We start from the raw sequence: 18,129 nt of genomic DNA, 5'->3' as shown, positions 1-18,129 counted from the left end.
ATCACTGAGTGTACCTTGCGTAACGAGCCCATCGCAGGGCGAGCAATTACAGGGCGTTTTGTTTGGCTTTGACGTGTCAACGGGAAGGGCGGCCAAATTTGCCAACCAGGCCTTAAGACAGGGCGCACGCACGTTTGTGTGTGTGTGAGTGAAGGTGTGTTTCGCGACATTCGCGAACGTCACACATGAAGGAATCATCAGTATCTTCATCATCATCATCTGTTGCACAGATACAGAAGGCAGTTGGCAGTGCTACGCTTCGAAAACTTCACCCATTCGTCGGTGCGAATCCGTCGCCACGTCCGTGTTGGACAAAACTAGCTCAGTTTAATTTAAAGGAAATCCCCGCTTTCTTGATGTATTCATGGAACACACAAACGTTGTTACGTTTGTTCTCTCAGTCAACGTTTTACACTACGAGGGGGCTTTAATGGTATGAACATGCTGCTGCTTCCCCAATACAAGGGCTCGCTCAAACGCTCTCTTGCTCTTGGGGTTTTCCCTTTTTCAGTCGGGAAAGGGGAAACCCACTGTGCGAGCGTTTGAAGTAAGCAGCACTAGCGAAAGCATCTAGACTTCCTTCCGTTGCCGTTTGTGAGCGGGAACTCTCCGATATTTGTTTGTGTTCTTTGGTAAGGGGGGCATTTGCTGCCTCCCACAGCCAGCGATACCAATAGGGGTAAAACAACACTAGCAACTCGATGGTAACGATGATGGCGATGATGATGATGATGATGATGATGGTGGCAAAAGCATAAATGTCACACAAAGACCAAAATCAGCCAGCACGGGCGAACATCAAAGCGAAAGGGCGAACATCAAGGTGCTGCGAATGGTACAGCCAGCACTTGGTTGCGAACAGGAACGGAGCAAAATGGCAATAAATGCTCGATAAAACATTGAATCGTACAGTGCGCGAGCCTGTAGCCCGTGCACGAACACAGCTAGAAAGGAAAACACTGAGTCGGGCTTTTGCTGCCACGTAACGATCTGCTGTTTTACAACTCTTCTGAACGATTCGTCACTCGCAAGACGGAACGTACGCACTCGCTTGGAAGATGGTTATTTAATTTCCACCCATCGCGTGCCTTGTGTTTGAAGTGAGCTGTATTACTTAGGCTTTGCCCTCTGATTTTGTTTGGCTTTAAACACGGTGCTCTACTTTTATACCCAAACTTGTCTCGCCCATTCCTTACGCTCGGCGCTGTTGCTATTCGCCGCTACAGCTGCCATGTTTTCTTTGAACGTGCTCGAACGTTGCAAATAAAAATCGGTTAAAACGTGCAAAATCAATTGATGTTTCATCTCGAAGCTCTTTAAGGACACGATTTTTCCCCTAGCCCCTAGTTCCCTGTGCCGCCCAACCCCTTTCCCTCATTTTGGGCACAATCCGGAGGAGCGCGGGCAAGCTTTTTTCGTCCGTGGGCAGCATTTTTCGGTTGGTAAAAGGAGGAGCGAAAAAAAACGAATCCTCCCTTCGCCCCTCCTTCCTTTCCTTTCTTGATCAACCAATATCCTTTCCGCGAGAGTAGTAGATGCCTTTGTCGTGATCCTACCCTCTCCTTACTGCACCACAACTTGCACTTGCTTCAAACACGGCGCACGGCACACGGAACGTTCCACAGCAGCAATGTTGGCCAAAAAAAAACGCACACACACACGCGCGTGGATGATGAATATATTTCGCAACTAAAAACGATGATCCTAAATCACTCTTTTTTAACGCGAGCCTCAGCGAAAGAAGGTTGTTTCTTTTTGGTTCCTTTAGTTGGAAAATCGAATATGAGAAAGCTTTTTTTGCTTTTCTTTTTTTGTTTGAGAGGGTGGAAAGTTGTCACTCACTCACACTCGGAACGCACAACCACACGCGCGCGCACACAGACACACAGACACACACACAGACACGGTCGGTCCTGCTGCGTTTATGGGTGAAGAAGGAGGGCGCGGTTTCGTTTTCTTTTTTTTCTGCTTTCTTTCGAGCCGTTTTAGCCGAGACGTCGGACTGACACACACTGGCACTGACTTCCTTTTCGGACGACGGCCACTGAACGACTCAACCGTGGGAGTGTGGCATCTTGCCGGAGATTCCAATCGCTAGGATATACTCAAGGCTGCTGGGCAACTGTTTGCTCCGAGAAAAGCTGAGCATTCGTAGTAAACTTAATTTCTCTTTTTCTTTCTCTCTCTCTCTCTCTCTCTCTCTCTCTCTCTCTCTCTCTCTCTCTTTTGCTTTATCGCCTACGTTGCTCGCTCTCTATGTTGGAGTAGTAGTAGGCGAGCGAGCTAGAAAAAAAATTAAATCCTTTATTGCCCAAAGACGTGTGACCGTTGTACTGTACGGTTTGAAAAGTGGTTCGCCATTCGGACATTTTTAGAACAATCAGTAGAAGAATCGAATGTAGAATAATGGGGTCAAATAATTTTTGAAAAAATGTTCTGAGGAATATTTTCTTATGAGTTTTTGTATCTGAATTTACTTAACAAATGACGACAAATGTTCAATTATCTACGGTATGATCAAATCCAGTAGTTTAAGTATACATAAGCATAAATATTATAAGTTTAAATAACTTTGAATAAGTAACGCAAAATTTAAAAACGGATTGAATAAGTATGGAACGGAAGGAAAAGACGGAAACGGCGAGTAAGATGGACACTTTTCATAAATACATGATAAAAGTAATTATTGAATAACTTGAACATCCAAACTGAAAGTATGATAACATATTTGAGAAAATTTTTGGCATGATATATGCTAAATTGATTAAATTAATAATCAAAACCAATATTCAAATGTGCGCACCCTTCTGGATCTAATTTGACTTCTTCGGATCTTAAGATCTATAACTTGCATGATTTATATTTACGAAAGTTTTATCACATCAATAAATTGTGGTGATTTTTTAGATTAACTCTGGGGCAAGAGCGGCAATGAAAGCTGTTGAAAAATCATCTTTTCTGTTGGTTAAGAAGTCTTACACCAAAATGGAAAAGACGAACACCAACATTTTTTTATTAAATTTACTTCTTATATCAATTTCTAATGAACAGATGGCATCAAATAGGGTTGAATGAAGTTAGGGTAATCGGAATACTTAAACCATCCAGCAACTAGAGAGAGCAATGAAATATGTAAAAAATGGTACAACAGCAAGAAGAGACATTGATTTGACATCATTCAGTAATAGATAACAGATTCTATAGGGTAACAAATTGTCTGTATGTGTCCATCTTACCCTTCATAGTGTGAATTTTTCTCATGCCAGGTGGCCGTTTCTCCCGAACATTTCAAAACAGTACGAAAAAACATGTTTTTAAAAAATTAAATAAAAAACAAACATAAAAATTTATAGAAACTTAAAACTCATTTTCATGGGCCGTCATTACCTACCTTCCCCTAGTAAAAAGAATAAACTTTAGTTTAAATCTTCATCAATCATTCAAACATGATAATCACATAACTGTTTCAAATTAATGTTGATTTTAAATTAAACATTCTAATATTCAATCTATTACACTTATCTTACAAGTCCTTTCGAAAAACACTTTCATTATTTAGTGCTTAATATTAAACATTTAATTGTTGATTTGTTTAAGCTAAAACCACCGACAAACCGACGTGACACTTCAAACAAAATGAGTTTCAAAAGTTGTCTCCTTATTTCAAATGAAAATACGTTAAACACTAGCGCCATCTCTAGAATGATTCGCTTACTACACTGGCACAGAGAAGAAACTGCTAAACCCCCTTTTTGTTTTTCTTTGCAAATTCCAATGCGTATTGTTTTATGTACTTCTCACATCTTTTGCATTGATTTGAAAACTTATAAAATGATTTTCCTGTGTGTTTTGTCCAATTATTCTCACAAAATCTTGCCTCACACTTCCTTCGCCATTTGTATTTAGAAAGGTTGTTTACATCGAAGCAGCAGTGAACAGAGCTTACTTTGACAGGAGTGTTCGCCTCACTGGTAAATGACAGTACTTTCGTGTGGGACACTTTTGTAACGCCAGTGTCACGTCGGTTTGTCGGTGCTAAAACATCGTGCAGAATGTTTTACCAGAAGGTTTTACCACTGTGAACATTTCATTAGTCAAATAATTTAGCTGTAAAGAATTCCTCTTTCTTGTCAATAAAACTAATAACTTCCAATGCAGTCGAATGGCATTCTGGTAATGTTTCTAAAAATACATGAGAAAATATGTAAACCTGAGTTAAATTACGCTACTGTTAACCTTTGTGATGACCGAAAAATGTACCACTGTTCCCGTTCAAATCAGAAACCATGGTAGCATCACCACCACGTTTTGGTCAGATTTTTTTTTAAATCAATTTATATTATTTTCGTATCTAAATAAAACAAAAGGCTTTCGTAAGTTCAGAACAAAACATATTTTTTTGCTTTCATTTCAAACAATACATAAATATGTATTTTTATTATTTTTTAGCTTAAAAAAAATATAACTTTAAAATTTGTTATGTTATTTATCAGAGCAATATTTCAAAAGAAATGTCATAAATTGTTTTTGTTAGCTTTTTAAAGAATTTTCAAATAGTTATTTATGGCTTTTAAATTTAAATCATTTTTTATAATGGTCCGTGCACACTGTCCAAAAATCTTGTTCAATGGATGAGCATTATGTTTCTCGATTATTTTTTCGCGTAAGATCACCGTGCGCCTCCTTCACTTAAAATAACTGACAAAGCACATGCTTCTTTACATATTTTTATTTAATTTTGTATTAACTTATTACCGTAATGCAATACTCTAACGTTACTCTCTCCAATAACGTTGAGTTTGAAAATTCAATACAAATCCACGCTAAAACATCTTTTAGTCATCAAAATGACTCTGATTGTAGGGGAACGCGGGGCAAAATGGCACTGTTGAGGATTTTGCTCTGTATCTCATAGAGTAAATCACTTTACACTGATGTTTTTGATGGCCATCGATGCTTCAACATCTTATTCATAAAAAACAATCAGAAGTAGACACATAAAAAATATAAATGAACAAAACGAGATTTGAAAATTAACATTAAAAGTTGTGAACATGTATTGTGCGGGCAAAATGGTCTCGCTATGAGGCAAAACCGCCATAAATCAATTGTTAAAACACACCAAAACAAACAGGCAAAATCAACCACAACATTTAACTTTAGGCTTTAGTTTAGCTTTAACTACTTTAACTTTAACTCTTGCATTTTGATAGAATTGTGAGAATAGAGATTTATGTTTAGTATTACAGTGTTTTGTTAAATAATATAATAAAATACTGGAATATTTCAATAATTCACGCGTTAGTAAATTTTCTTGTCTGTATTTATGTATGTATACTCATGTATACTTATAGAGCACAGTTTTATTTATATAAAGCTAATATATTGTAGGGACCTTAGCTTACCCCTCAGCCATATCATTTTACTCCTGACAACACATACCGACCATTTTGCCCCAAGTTGAAACGCTCCATGCGAAACATATTCAAAACTTTATGAACTCTTAAATTACATTAACCCTTCCACGACCATAAGATTTTCAAGACTAAAATGTCAATACAATTACTTACTTACTTATCCGGCGCTACAACCGCTTTGCGGTCTTGGCCTGCCTCAGGAGTGTCCGAAACCGCTCACGGTCTCGCGCCTTCGTCTGCCAGTCCGTTATCCCGGCCTTAATGGCGGACGCCTCCACGCCATCTTGCCACCTCAATTTGGGCCTACCACGCCTCCTCTGTCCTTGTGGACGTTCTAAAAAGACTTTACGGGCTGGGTCGTCCGTTTCCATGCGTACAACATGGCCAGCCCAACGGAGCCTGGCGAGCTTAATACGCTGTACGACAGTGAGGTCGCCGTACATCTCGTATAGCTCGTCATTATAGCGGCTCCTCCATTGTCCTTCCACACATACGGGGCCAAGTATCCTTCTGAGCATCTTCCTCTCGAACGCGGCTAAGAGGGCTTCGTCAGATTCCGACAGTGTCCATGTCTCAGAGGCGTATGTGAGTACTGGTACTATATAGGTACTATATAGTCCCAGCTTCGTCCGTCGCGACAGGTTCTTTGAGGTGAACTGCTTTTTCAGGCTGTAGAATGACCGGTTGGCAGCCAGCATCCTTGCGCGCAACTCAGCTTCCATACTGTTGTCGTTGCTGACCTTTGACCCCAGATAGGTGAATTCTGGGATGACTTCAAAAGTGCGTTCACCTATCTGTACATCACGCCTACGTAGATTCGGATTATTTATTGGTGGGCCCGATGATGTTGCCACCATCAGTTTGGTCTTTGCCTCGTTTATCTGCAATCCGAGGCTCTCTGCCCCCTGCTCGATCCCTTGGTAGGCTTCTGCTACATAAGAGAGCCGCAGACCAATGATTTCTATATATTTTGTTTATTTATTTATTTATTTTTATTTTATTAATTGCTCGGCCACGTTGGGTTACAGCAATAGTGCTTACTGACTATAGTATACAATTATTCACGAAAGAGTTGGAAGGAGTTTATGGTACGGAAAAGGAGCGAAGACGGGATCGGTAGACAGGATAGGATAGGTTGAAATCGAACAGATCTGAAGTACTATTAAAAGACGACATAGCTCTTACAAAAGGCTTATTGCGAGCAAAACGTGTACGACATATAGGTAACTGGAGACAAAAACGATAACGTAAGGTGCGACAAGGTGCATACAAATGTAAGCGCGACAGAAGTGAAAGCGTATCAATCGTATTGAGCAATATGCCAGCAACGAAAGAAGCCTGAGCGACCGAAAGGCGGTGCTCCAACTTGGCAAGGCCTAATAGAGTGCATCTATCGTCATACGAAGGAAGCGGAATAGAGTGATGACCCAGCGACTTACGAAATACGATCCTTGTAAAACGTCTCTGGATCCTCTCAATCCTTTGGAGCAGAGACAGTTGGACAGGAGACCAGATGACACAGGCATATTCTAGTACGGAATGGACCTAACAACAATAAAGGGACTTAAGACAAAAAGGATCACGAATTTCAGTGGACATGCGACAAATATAACCAAGACTTGTGTTGGCCTTGTTGATGACATAGTCCGTGTGCTCCTTGAAAGAAAGACTCAGGTCAAAGAAGACGCCAAGATCCTTAGACAAGGACGCACGGGGAATAGGGGCATCACAGACACTATAAGCATGAGTTATACGTAGAGGATCAGAAGAAAGACAAGACAGAACATTTTTCAGGACACAGGACTAAACCGTTAGAAGCACACCATGTAGAGAATTTACAGAGCCAGTATTGAAGGACTAGACAATCAGCTGTAGAAGATACAGGAAGAAAAATTTTAACGTCATCCGCATATAGCAAGAAGCCGTTAGGAGGAAGGATCGAAGTACAGTCATTGAGGAAGAGAATGAACAGTAAGGGACTAAGGACACTACCTTGTGGGACACCCGAAGAACTAAGAAAACATTCAGAGAAAGAGCCACAGATTTTAACTACATATGAACGATTCTCAAGATAGGAGTTGAACCACGGCAATATAGAGCCACCGAAACCTAGTTTTCGAAGCTTAGCAACAAGTAATGATAGATACTGTCAAATGCCGCTTTGAAATCGGTATAGACAGTGTCTACTTGCTTACCACTAGACAGGTTATGATATAGAGAAGACAAAAAACACATAAGGTTGGTGGACACTGAGCGATGGGGCATAAAGCCGTGTTGTTCCGTAGAAATATATTTTTTACACAAGGCATTACAGATAAATGGACAATTGACTCGAGGATTTTAGAACACCCACAAATAATAGAAATGCCTCTGCAGTTTGATGCTAGTGTGCAGTCACCTTTCTTATAAATGGGAACAAGCCAAGCTAGTTTCCATTGACTAGGAAAAATCCCTACACTAAGCGAGCGATATCATCAGCGTATGCCAGGATCTGGGTTGACTTATAGAAGATGGTTCCCGAAGTCTCCACCCTCGAGTCGCGGATGGCCCTCTCTAGCGCCAGGTTGAATAGGAGACAGGCAAGCCCGTCCCCCTGGCGCAGACCCTTGGTGGTAGCAAAGGGTCCTGAGAGTTTTCCATCCACCCTTACCTGTCATGTGACGTTGGTCATAGTCATTCTCACTAGCCTTATCAGTTTGGCCGGGATTCCAAATGAGCTCATAGCGTCGTACAGTTTTACCCTGGCTATGCTATCGTATGCGGCTTTGAAGTCTATGAAGAGATGGTATGTGTCGTTTCTGTATTCACCCATCTTCTCCAAGATCTGCCGCATGGTGAAGATCTGATCAGTGGTTGATTTTCCGTTTCGGAATCCTCATTGATAGTTTCCTACTATCTCTTCGACGTGCGGGACAAGGCGATCCTGAAGGATCAGGGAGAATATTTTATAGGCGGTATTCAACACCGTAATACCCCTGTAGTTGTTGCAGTCCAACCTGTCTTCCTTCTTGTATATGGGGTAGATGACGTTAGGTCCGTTTCGTAAATCCCTGGTGCTTTCTGTAGTCGTTTATTCCGTGAGACTGGGTGACTGGCTCTGCGCCCACGTGGCCGTTTTATTTAGCGTTGGGTTGCCCCCCCCCCCCCCCCCCCCCCCGACGTTCAGGCACCCAGTTTCCCGGGATACTCACCCCTCTCCTGGTTCGCCATATGCCACCATCCGCCCAAGGGGTTGGATCTAGCCCGTGTACCCAAGCTAGGATATATGGAGGCACATGTTACCACTCTGCACGACGAGGACGTGTCCGAATAGCAGTTGGATGGGAGAGCCTGTATTATCCCTCGGAGGGCTTAGGATCCCATTGCAGAGCAACAATACTATTGTTAATATAAAGTAAGAGAATACTACGAATAAGTTGTTTTATTTTGTATTCGTTCAGAGATAGATTTACCATTATCGACTCAAGTTTTATTTTGACTTAATGTCTATAAAAATATCAATAATATTTTAACACCCAATAACGAGTTTATATAAGAGAAAAATATTTCCCTTGGTCGTGAAAGGGTTATAATGTTAAATTTTTTCACGTAAATAATAGGTAAATGTCATGTGTATCGAAACATATCCTTTTTCGTTTATAATTTTTTGGTAAAGGTAAAGGTTAGTCTTAGGTAATGAAACATTCATGGTGTGCTATAAACATTCAGCCGTATCGGCGAACTCGTTCGTTCCTGGGAACGCTCGCCGCGACGCTCATTTTCACTCATTTCATAGCCCTCTAGATCAAAAATTAGAAAACCGTATAGATTTTGTACTGGCCAACCTAGTGGTACAACCCTGTCCACTCATGAGCGACGAATGTTTCTCGTCGATCGAGTTCGCCGGTACGGCTGATTGTATTTGATGTTTTCCAAATATGCGAAGTTATTCAGCCGTACCAGCTCTCTATGAGCCTGGCATGAATTATCTAATGTATATTGTAAACAAAATTTTACTCGAGAGGGCTCTATAGCCCTTCTAATAATAAACACTACACTAAACTAAAATCTAATAGTAGAGATAAGGTCAGGAACATCGATAGTGCTAAGCATCAAATCAGCAGTGAAGCAAGACTTAGCAATATGCTATCTCTTTTCTAAAGAATAAATTCCCAGAAGTTGACCACGGACAACAGGGGCAAAGGAGAAAAGGGCGCTATATAGGTACTATATAGTCCCAGCTTCGTCCGTCGCGACAGGTTCTTTGAGGTGAACTGCTTTTTCAGGCTGTAGAATGACCGGTTGGCAGCCAGCATCCTTGCGCGCAACTCAGCTTCCATACTGTTGTCGTTGCTGACCTTTGACCCCAGACAGGAGAATTCTGGTGTTTAAAGTGTTTTAAAGCATCGAGCATAATTGAAGTCAATTGAGCAAAACTATAAAAGCATCTTAGAAGATACATAATGTCTCAGATATGTTTGATGAAGTTCCTGCATCCCGTTTCGTTTGCATCCGTTCCCGTTGTCATGGTAGCCTTTTGCTCAAGGACGCAATTCGGATTTAACTAAGTTAATCAGATATAAATAATCCTTTAACTCGATGCAATTAGATATCAGACAAAATACCATGAGGTAGAGTTCCAGCATAATAAAAAATGAAAATGGCATTATCTGAATTTTCTTATTTACAAGCTGTAAAACAATGCTATTTTTGTGTAAGAAAATAAAATATGTTTAATTTAAATTACAAATAAAAACATAAAAACTGTTTTGCGAACGACAATTTTCGTAAGCAAGATTTTTGAGATCAGGAATTTGGCGAACATGAATGTTACGACCAAGATTGCGACCATTAATAAAAACTGTTTAAGTTTTCTATTCAAGTCTTTCCTATTTGATACATTTTGTTGATATTCTTACCAAACTCTCTAACGAAGACGACGCATCACAAGTTGTATTATTATTAATCACGCATTTCTTATTTCTCCGGTTTATCCCTAAAGGATTCTGAGCCTGACACGTGACACACCCTTGCTTTATCATGATCTTCTCAACATCTATGCTCACATCTCACTATCGTTAAACAATAAGTCATTGACTGTGAAGCGCATTAGTGGTTAAGGCAGTCCTTTATTGACTACGGTTGTTGCGGCAAATATGAAGGGAAATATTTGAATTTCCGTCAATATATAACATTTAAAAATTGTTCCGCGGACCGTAATTATGAGGCTCATGCGCCGCATGTGGTCCTCGGACATCTGGTTGCTCATGACTGGTTTAATCGATTAGAGCTAAGATCCTTTGCATCGTGTGAGGATTCATCCAGGTCTCACATAGGCACATAGGTCTCACATATTCCAAGGCGCATCAGGCTAAAGGCTATCTAAGGGTGAGGCTCGATATCTTGGGAAAGTTGTTGTGAGGTAACACTTTTTTGCACTACAAATGTTAAGTTACAAAGTAAGTGGAATTGGTAGTTATTCATTAATTTTGCCAAACTATTTTTCCATCCCATTCGGATTTCATTTCAGCTCAACATAATTCGGTTGTTGACCGGTAACAAACCAACAAAGAAGCGATCGTCTAGCAAAGTGTATATGGTAACCGTGTTTATCCTACCAGTCAAATGCATAATGAGTCCATCCACAACGCTAAACTTGTAACATTATTCATCAAAACATTGTTCAATTCTGGTCTATAGCAACGTTTGCTTTATTATTCAAATCAACACAAATCGGCTTTGTTTCAGCAACACTGCCGACGAAGAGACATTGAACTTGAACTTGTTGACAGACTGTCCAAAACGTTACTCCTAGCACCTTGTTCCGGCCAACAATTGAGGCCTTCGAACCTTTCAGTTTCATGTTTAGGATGCTTTTTGTAACTTTTTTTGTTTTTGAACGCCAAATTTCCCCTGGCTGGTGCCGGGTGCGCAGACCTCACACGGGTACATCAAGCAAGCAAGCAAGCAAGTACACGCATTAGTTGAGGTGAGGGTGGAAAGGCCACCACCCGAAACAATGCTCATAATTACCGTTGGTCCGTTGCGGAAGGGAAGGTTGTCGCGGTGTAGAAGCTGTAGCTGCCTAGCAAGCGCACAATTATGCGGCGAATCATCGAGCTGGCGACAAGCTACTGAACAAAGGCAAAGGGTTCAACCACAACAATGAATGGACGTGATTGTTGCGCGGAAAAACATTGACCCCGCGTGTCATAAGTAAACGGTCGTGGGTTTTCAGAAATAATTCTCATATTCCACACGTAGGAAATTTGTTGTTTAGCTGAATGGCTATCAGCAAATTGCCATTTTTTGTTAATTTAAACTTATTATTTCATATTATAAATATGATTATGAATATGAGTGTGCTAGATTTTCGTCCCATTTTAATTCCAAGAGTAAATACTTTCAATTAACTACGGTTTTATATTTTACAACACACTGTTCTAACTTCAACATTTAACTTAAACAAAAAACTCAGTACCATACTACCTTGTGGCACTATAAATGAATTATGTCTTAGCATCCTTTTTAGGTGTAGAATAACTGAAAAAACACATAAGTGATAGGTTTTTTGTAACGTCGATACCTGTAGTGTTGCACGAGTTTGCTCTTTGTATGCTCTTACCTTATTATTCTTATCTTGCTCTTGTTGCACACAGCTGCAGCTATATTGATTCCTTTATGTATATCAAAAAACACATTTTCCCGTACCGGGAATCGAACCCGGGCCTTCCGGGTGAGAGCCGGATATCCTAACCACTAGACAATACGGGATGTTGTTTTTCTATTACATGTGACTTATGTCGATTGTCTAATTGAACTTTTTTTTAGCAGCTATTACTAAATCAGGTCAATCAATAGTTTGTTTGGCGTATAGAGATTTTGAGTCTCACGACTACATTCATTCATTCTTTTTCGTTAGCGACTTTAGCTATATGCACATGCAATAGAAGAAGCAGAGAATATCTGGATCATCATCGTGTAACGCATTCTATTTATACGAACGAACTTGTAAATAGACTGCCTCGTGGGCTTTAAATCTAATTAGTGCCGTAGAAATGATGTGTGACGTATTACCTTGCGACTCGTTGCAATGCAGCAACGAGATCAAACATCGCCTCGATAGCGCAGTAGGTAGCGCGTAAGTCTCATAATCTTAAGGTCGTGAGTTCGATCCTCACTCGGGGCAGGTGTGTTAATCTGTAGCACAGTGATATTTTATATTATCTTACTGTTTGCTGTCCAGACACTTTTCGATAGTTAGAGGGGCTGCAGGGATAATATGCTGCACCTCTAGAGGCAAAAATTGCATTTGTTCTGATTTCCAATAATAACACGTTTTGGCCAAGTAAACCTTTTTGTAATCAGCAGTCCAGAGCTAACTAAAATAAAGTCATTCTGAGAATTATACAGATCTATATTTACAAAAACGCGAAATATCAACAAATTTGTTGAATTTTATTCATGGAACACATAGTTTTTTTTTATTAGAAACAGAACCGAATGCCCGTAAATGTTTCGATAATTATGCAGATTTAGTCTCATTTAATTTTTTTAAAAAATCTCTATTACTAACTTGGTCATAATGCACCTAGAAGATCGGGGAAAAATGCACCAGTTGAAAAACAAACTAAAATGAGTTTTGTTACAGTAGGCATTGATTCATTCAAAATATGTTTTTCTTTTGTTTTGATGTTTACATTTTGTCCCGTTGCTATGGTGTATTTTACCCCAGTACAGGTGCATGTTGCCCCCACTAGATAAAAATCGTTCTAACTTTTTTAAACAGCTTTATTCATGTTTTTTAAGCAAAAATTGTAAAGGTTCCTTAACAGATTACAATTGCACCTTAAATAACCATATTAATTGATATAATTAATAATTGCATGCAAATTTCATTGAAAATTAGACAATTTTGCTTAAGAGATGGATACTGCCCCAGGAACTGTAAGTCAATCAATTTAAAACATTTCATAAAATATCAATACTGTGTAACAACAACAACACACCTGGGTTGGTGATAAACGTTGAAAATATGAAAAAAATACCCTTCAACTACAAGCAATCCGAATAATTAAACAGCAATTTAAAAATACCAACATTCTGGTTAAAAAGTTTTCTTTCGTTTTTCGCATTTTATATAAATTATTTTTCCACTTAATTAATATGATTAACGAATGCTTGTTTTTATTTTTTTTAAAGGTAGGCTTACGCGTTGTTACATTCACATTCAAATCCAGTTTATAATTTAATAGTTTATAATCAACGTATTGGACAACTTGATTCATTTCGAGCCCTTAGAGTAGGAAAGCAGCTTTAACAAAAATTATTTTTCTTTCATAGAAACGTACAGGTTTGACTTGACACACATTAATCGTTAATTAATTGACGAGTTGTAAAATTTTGCTTGCAATAATTGTCTTTGTTGAACTTTGTATCGTAATTCTATCAAACTCACAACATTCAGCAATAGTATTTACGATGAATCCTTTTCCAATTCACTTCGCCAGCCTATACAATAATACAAACTAATCAATTAGCGGCATATTAGACTGATTAGATGAAATTGTAGTGATAACCTCGAAATCGTTAAATAAATAATAAATCAATTGGAATGCAATTATTCTGTTCTATTGAATTCTGTTGAACGATTAAAATTATTCGTTGACACGTTCAAACCATCTTAACTAACTAGGCTAACTTAAAACTAGCCTTTTTTTATCTTGGATCGAGCACTGTAACAGTGCAATTTTTCTCGGGAACTCAACTATATTAATCAAAACAATTATTTTTCCCCCCGAGGTAAAAGCTTTCAAATTCGTTTTAACGCCTAAATTCCATTCCACCTACCCAATATAATATGTACATTAGTGGTTGCAACTCACTGAAAATGATGATACTTAAAATTAAATACGTTTACAATAACGTTATTCGTCCAAGTCTAGGCACTTATCCGGAGTTTCTCAAGAAGATTAAAAAAACATTGGTGACCGCCTTCCGTTTAGCCATTACCCATTTTTACAGCAGGAAATCTGCACCTGCCTTTTGTTTTACGATCACGATCAGCACGCTTGGAACGATCTTTCTCGAAAATTGCAACAAAATATGAATGGATGCTGCTGCAGTTACTTCAAGCAAATACGGCAGCAAAAAATAAATAAATAAAAATCAATCCCAGATACACTTATTTTCATCACAAAGAATCGATTCACACTCTCGTGCTTCCTTCTTTGTCATGTCTGCTTGCAAAGGAAACGGTCAGAATGACGACCCTCCAGGTAAACGTTTTCCCGTGCCCGTCCGGTCACCGGTTCTCAGCAGCCCTTTGTTTGCCTGGTCCAAGTGGCCGGTTGCACCAGCAACTGACGCGTGCAAGACGCGGATTAAACTGCATTCCCTGCTCTGTCGTCCATTCCCAAAAGGTTGCACGGTTCGGATAACAGTTGCCACCGTCAAGGTCTTCCCGGTCGGTAGGCTCCGGCTCCGCATTTGGACTACATTTCACCATCATCGTCCAACTTGGCAACGGGAGAAGCGGGAGAGCTGAGGTGAAGAAAATGCCCGAGAACTTAACTGCCTTACCCTCCGCAAGCGTGTAAAAAGCAACGCCGTGACACAAAGAAGGGTTGTGCTGACCGATCGGATGCACTGTACCTACTACACAACACACTCTGCTGGCATGCCACCGGTGGAGAGAGGGAGGTTGAGAGGGAACTAGAGAGTAGGGCGGTTAGTTTCGTCCGTGCGAAGGAAGTCTTGCGATATCCGTTCTCTTTTGTCCGCCCCGTAGAAGGTGTGGAGGGGGAGGATCCAGCAGATTGGTGAGGGTTCAAACGGGGGTTGCGGGCGATGGGGTGATGCAGTTGACTAGGCGAACCTCGCAAGCCTCAAAGTCTGAATGATGCCTTTCACTTCTCGACATCGATGGATGTCGTCCCCCTTGTACGCTTGCTGTGCGACTGCCCCTCTCCACGAACCTGCTAGCTGGTTCGATTGCCACAGTTCTGGTGTGCACAAGAGAAGGGCAGAACCCACCCACCCCGGCTCACTGAACCGCGCCCAACCGCATGCCGCCGCCCATGGTGCGTGGTCCGGACTCCGGTTCGGTAGCGGACGGGACAAGGGCACACACAAAAACGTTGCAGTTCCCACCCAAAGAACATGCTCCATCAGGCCCCCAAGCGCAAGCGACGATCGCTGTGCTGAAGAGAAGATTGTTAATTACACGCACGCAGCCATTGCCGAACGATCACGCACGCAGCCATACCATGTGCTCAAGAGGGAGCTTGTGCTTGGTTTTTATTACCATCTAATTGTCACAAACACGGTGAATCCGATGAACTTATGATTTTTAGATTGGCAATACATACAGCATCCGACATCCAAAGTTTAGTGCAAATCAAAAGCATCAGGCTAGCAAAACAAAACAGGAAAAACAACTTCACTAGCTCAAGGTGATTAAAACCGTACAGAAACATGAAACCGGCCCCCCTAAAAACGGAACAAACGAAACCAAAGGTAAAGAAAAAACGACCAAAATAACAAACAAACGAACGAACGAACGAACGAAACGAAACGAGCGAACGCAAACGCATAACAAAAGACAACAACGTTGTTTTAGCGAACAACGCGGGAGCCGGCAACACTGAACGGGCATACAGTGCGTAGCCCGAACTAAACCTCCCATTGCCATTTTGTATGTACGATTCTTTGCGCTTCACCTTATATGCTCCATCCAATCCTCTTTGCCCAGTGCCTATCCACTGCCCTCCCTGGGCAGAGCCCTAGCGTGGTTTGTCTGTTCCTTCTTCCTTAGTTTTTCCTCCTTGCCGCTTGGTGGTAGTAGTGGAGAAGTCGTTCCCTGTCCGTTTTCTGCTCTGTTGCGCGTCTGCAGCAGTTCGCCGGGGAGCAATCTGCGATCATGCCGTCACTTGCTGACCTTTAGCTGAGTCGAAAATGATTGTGGTGGCGTTGCTGCACTAACAAAGCGCGAGAGGGTCCCACCCAACCAGGTTTGCGATCGTTGTTGTGGTTGTTGTTGTTTTTTTTTGCACAAACTTACTACTCCCGGTTTCCTTTCGCCACTGTGGCGTCGTTCGGATCGGTCCGGTCCGGTAGTCTGGACTTAACCTACAGCCTACCATCTTTCACTCATGGTTCTTTTTTCCTTTCTCACAAGCCCGTTCCGGTTGGTTCCACTTTTTTATGATTCCCAGATTTTCGAACTAATAAGTGTTGAGTCGCTCCGCTGCACATCCTCGGTAGCATAACTAACCCTTGCAATGTCGTTAAACAGAAGAACTGTGTCGATGCATTTTCTTCTGCAATAAGCGTGTAGTATAATTACCAACTTCATATAATAAGCTTGTTGCAGGTTAAACCGAAAATCACTCCTGTGAAAAGATAATATTTACATTTTATAACATGTTTAAACGTGTTCAAATAGAAGAAAATATTCAAAAACAAAAGAAGAAAATAGATACTAATCTATTTCTGTTAACCAGCAAACTAAACGCATGAGACAAAAACCAGGACAAAAATAAGATTACTAAAACAGATTTAAGAAACTGATCCACAGGGAAATGAGATGCAAACTAAAAAGCTAAGGATAAATAAAATTTATTATTATTTTTTGTTATTCTGATTATTGATGATTTAAAGCAGGGGCCTCCAAACTTTTCAGCTCGCGGGCCGCATTGGTTCAAAAATAACTATGTTGAGGGCCATTTGACGCTACCTTTAACTGATGCATGAACGTTTAAATCTCGTTTTTATAATAAAATACCAACGATACTTGTACAGTTTCGTGTTACTAAAGCTTGATTTTTGTCTAAGAAAAGTAAAAAATACATTTTAATTTTAAAAATTCATAATAACGTAATATTTATATTAACTCTGGCAAAGTCATCGTGGGCCGCATTATAAGCTCTTGAGGGCCGCATGCGGCCCACGGGCCGTAGTTTGGAGACCCCTGATTTAAAGGACTCAAATGTGTAATAGTTGTTACAACAAATGTTCAACATTTCTATTTTATGTAATTACTTTCTTCGAAATTTAATCAATCTACATATATTTTTGATATCGTTCAGATTATATCGTTTTATGTCAACTAAAAACCATTCTGTAAAATACTTAAAATTGACTAACTTTGAATTTCTAAATTTCTGAAAAATAAAAAAAATACAAAATATAGTTCTATACGATGAGTATTTTTCTAGAAGTTTCTCCGTAATGTTCTGCTTTTTGTTTTATTCTCAAACGAACACATGGATGTTTGTGTTAGAACTAATAATGAAAATGGCTGTAAATGTCAAATGCTAAAATCTCATATGGGTAAACTATTACATTAAAGAACACGAATCTTATAGTATTGAGGCACCATATGATAATAACATCAACTAGAGCACGTTTAGTTTGAGTATTTATTGAGTTTGAGTGTTGATGGTCTAACTAATTCATATTTACGTGTGTATAATTTTACATGCATGTGTATTGGTAATGCATTTATATATTGTTTAGTGTAAATCATTTTTTAAGGGAAATCTAAAACGTTTACATTGCACACCATGCAGAAAAAATGGTTCAAAGCAATTCGCTGGACCAATTAGGTAAAGGTTTGTTTTAACAATGGAAATTGGATCGGAATTCAAGTTACAGTGTCATCTCTCTAAGATGTAGTCTCTTCAAGGTGAATTGTTTCTTTATGATGAATATTTTTACGGCTTCGTCATAT

At 40.0% G+C, this 18,129-nt stretch overlaps 1 protein-coding gene and 2 non-coding genes across 6 annotated transcripts in view; 1 reads left to right on the top strand and 2 right to left on the bottom strand.

The window, feature by feature from the left end:
- The window catches only part of LOC1274767 (protein GDAP2 homolog), a 42,883-nt gene extending 40,831 nt beyond the window's left edge, over positions 1–2,052 (bottom strand). The window contains exon 1 of one of the 4 annotated variants that reach the window (XM_061646102.1): positions 1,843–2,052. The gene's annotated coding sequence lies outside the window, so the exon portion shown is untranslated. The remainder of the gene's footprint in view (positions 1–1,842) is intronic. The other 3 variants (XM_061646103.1, XM_061646097.1, XM_061646099.1) reach the window with 3 other exon arrangements.
- Positions 2,053–12,098: 10,046 nt separating this feature from the next.
- Trnae-cuc (transfer RNA glutamic acid (anticodon CUC)) lies at positions 12,099–12,170 on the bottom strand. Its single transcript has one exon. It is a non-coding gene; the product is annotated as a tRNA-Glu (tRNA).
- Positions 12,171–12,512: 342 nt separating this feature from the next.
- Trnam-cau (transfer RNA methionine (anticodon CAU)) lies at positions 12,513–12,585 on the top strand. Its single transcript has one exon. It is a non-coding gene; the product is annotated as a tRNA-Met (tRNA).
- Positions 12,586–18,129: the final 5,544 nt, after the last annotated feature.

This window comes from Anopheles gambiae, chromosome 2, assembly GCF_943734735.2.
Source record: "Anopheles gambiae chromosome 2, idAnoGambNW_F1_1, whole genome shotgun sequence".
NCBI classification, from domain to species: Eukaryota; Metazoa; Arthropoda; class Insecta; order Diptera; family Culicidae; genus Anopheles; species Anopheles gambiae.
This window is presented reverse-complemented; position numbering and strand designations above follow the sequence as displayed.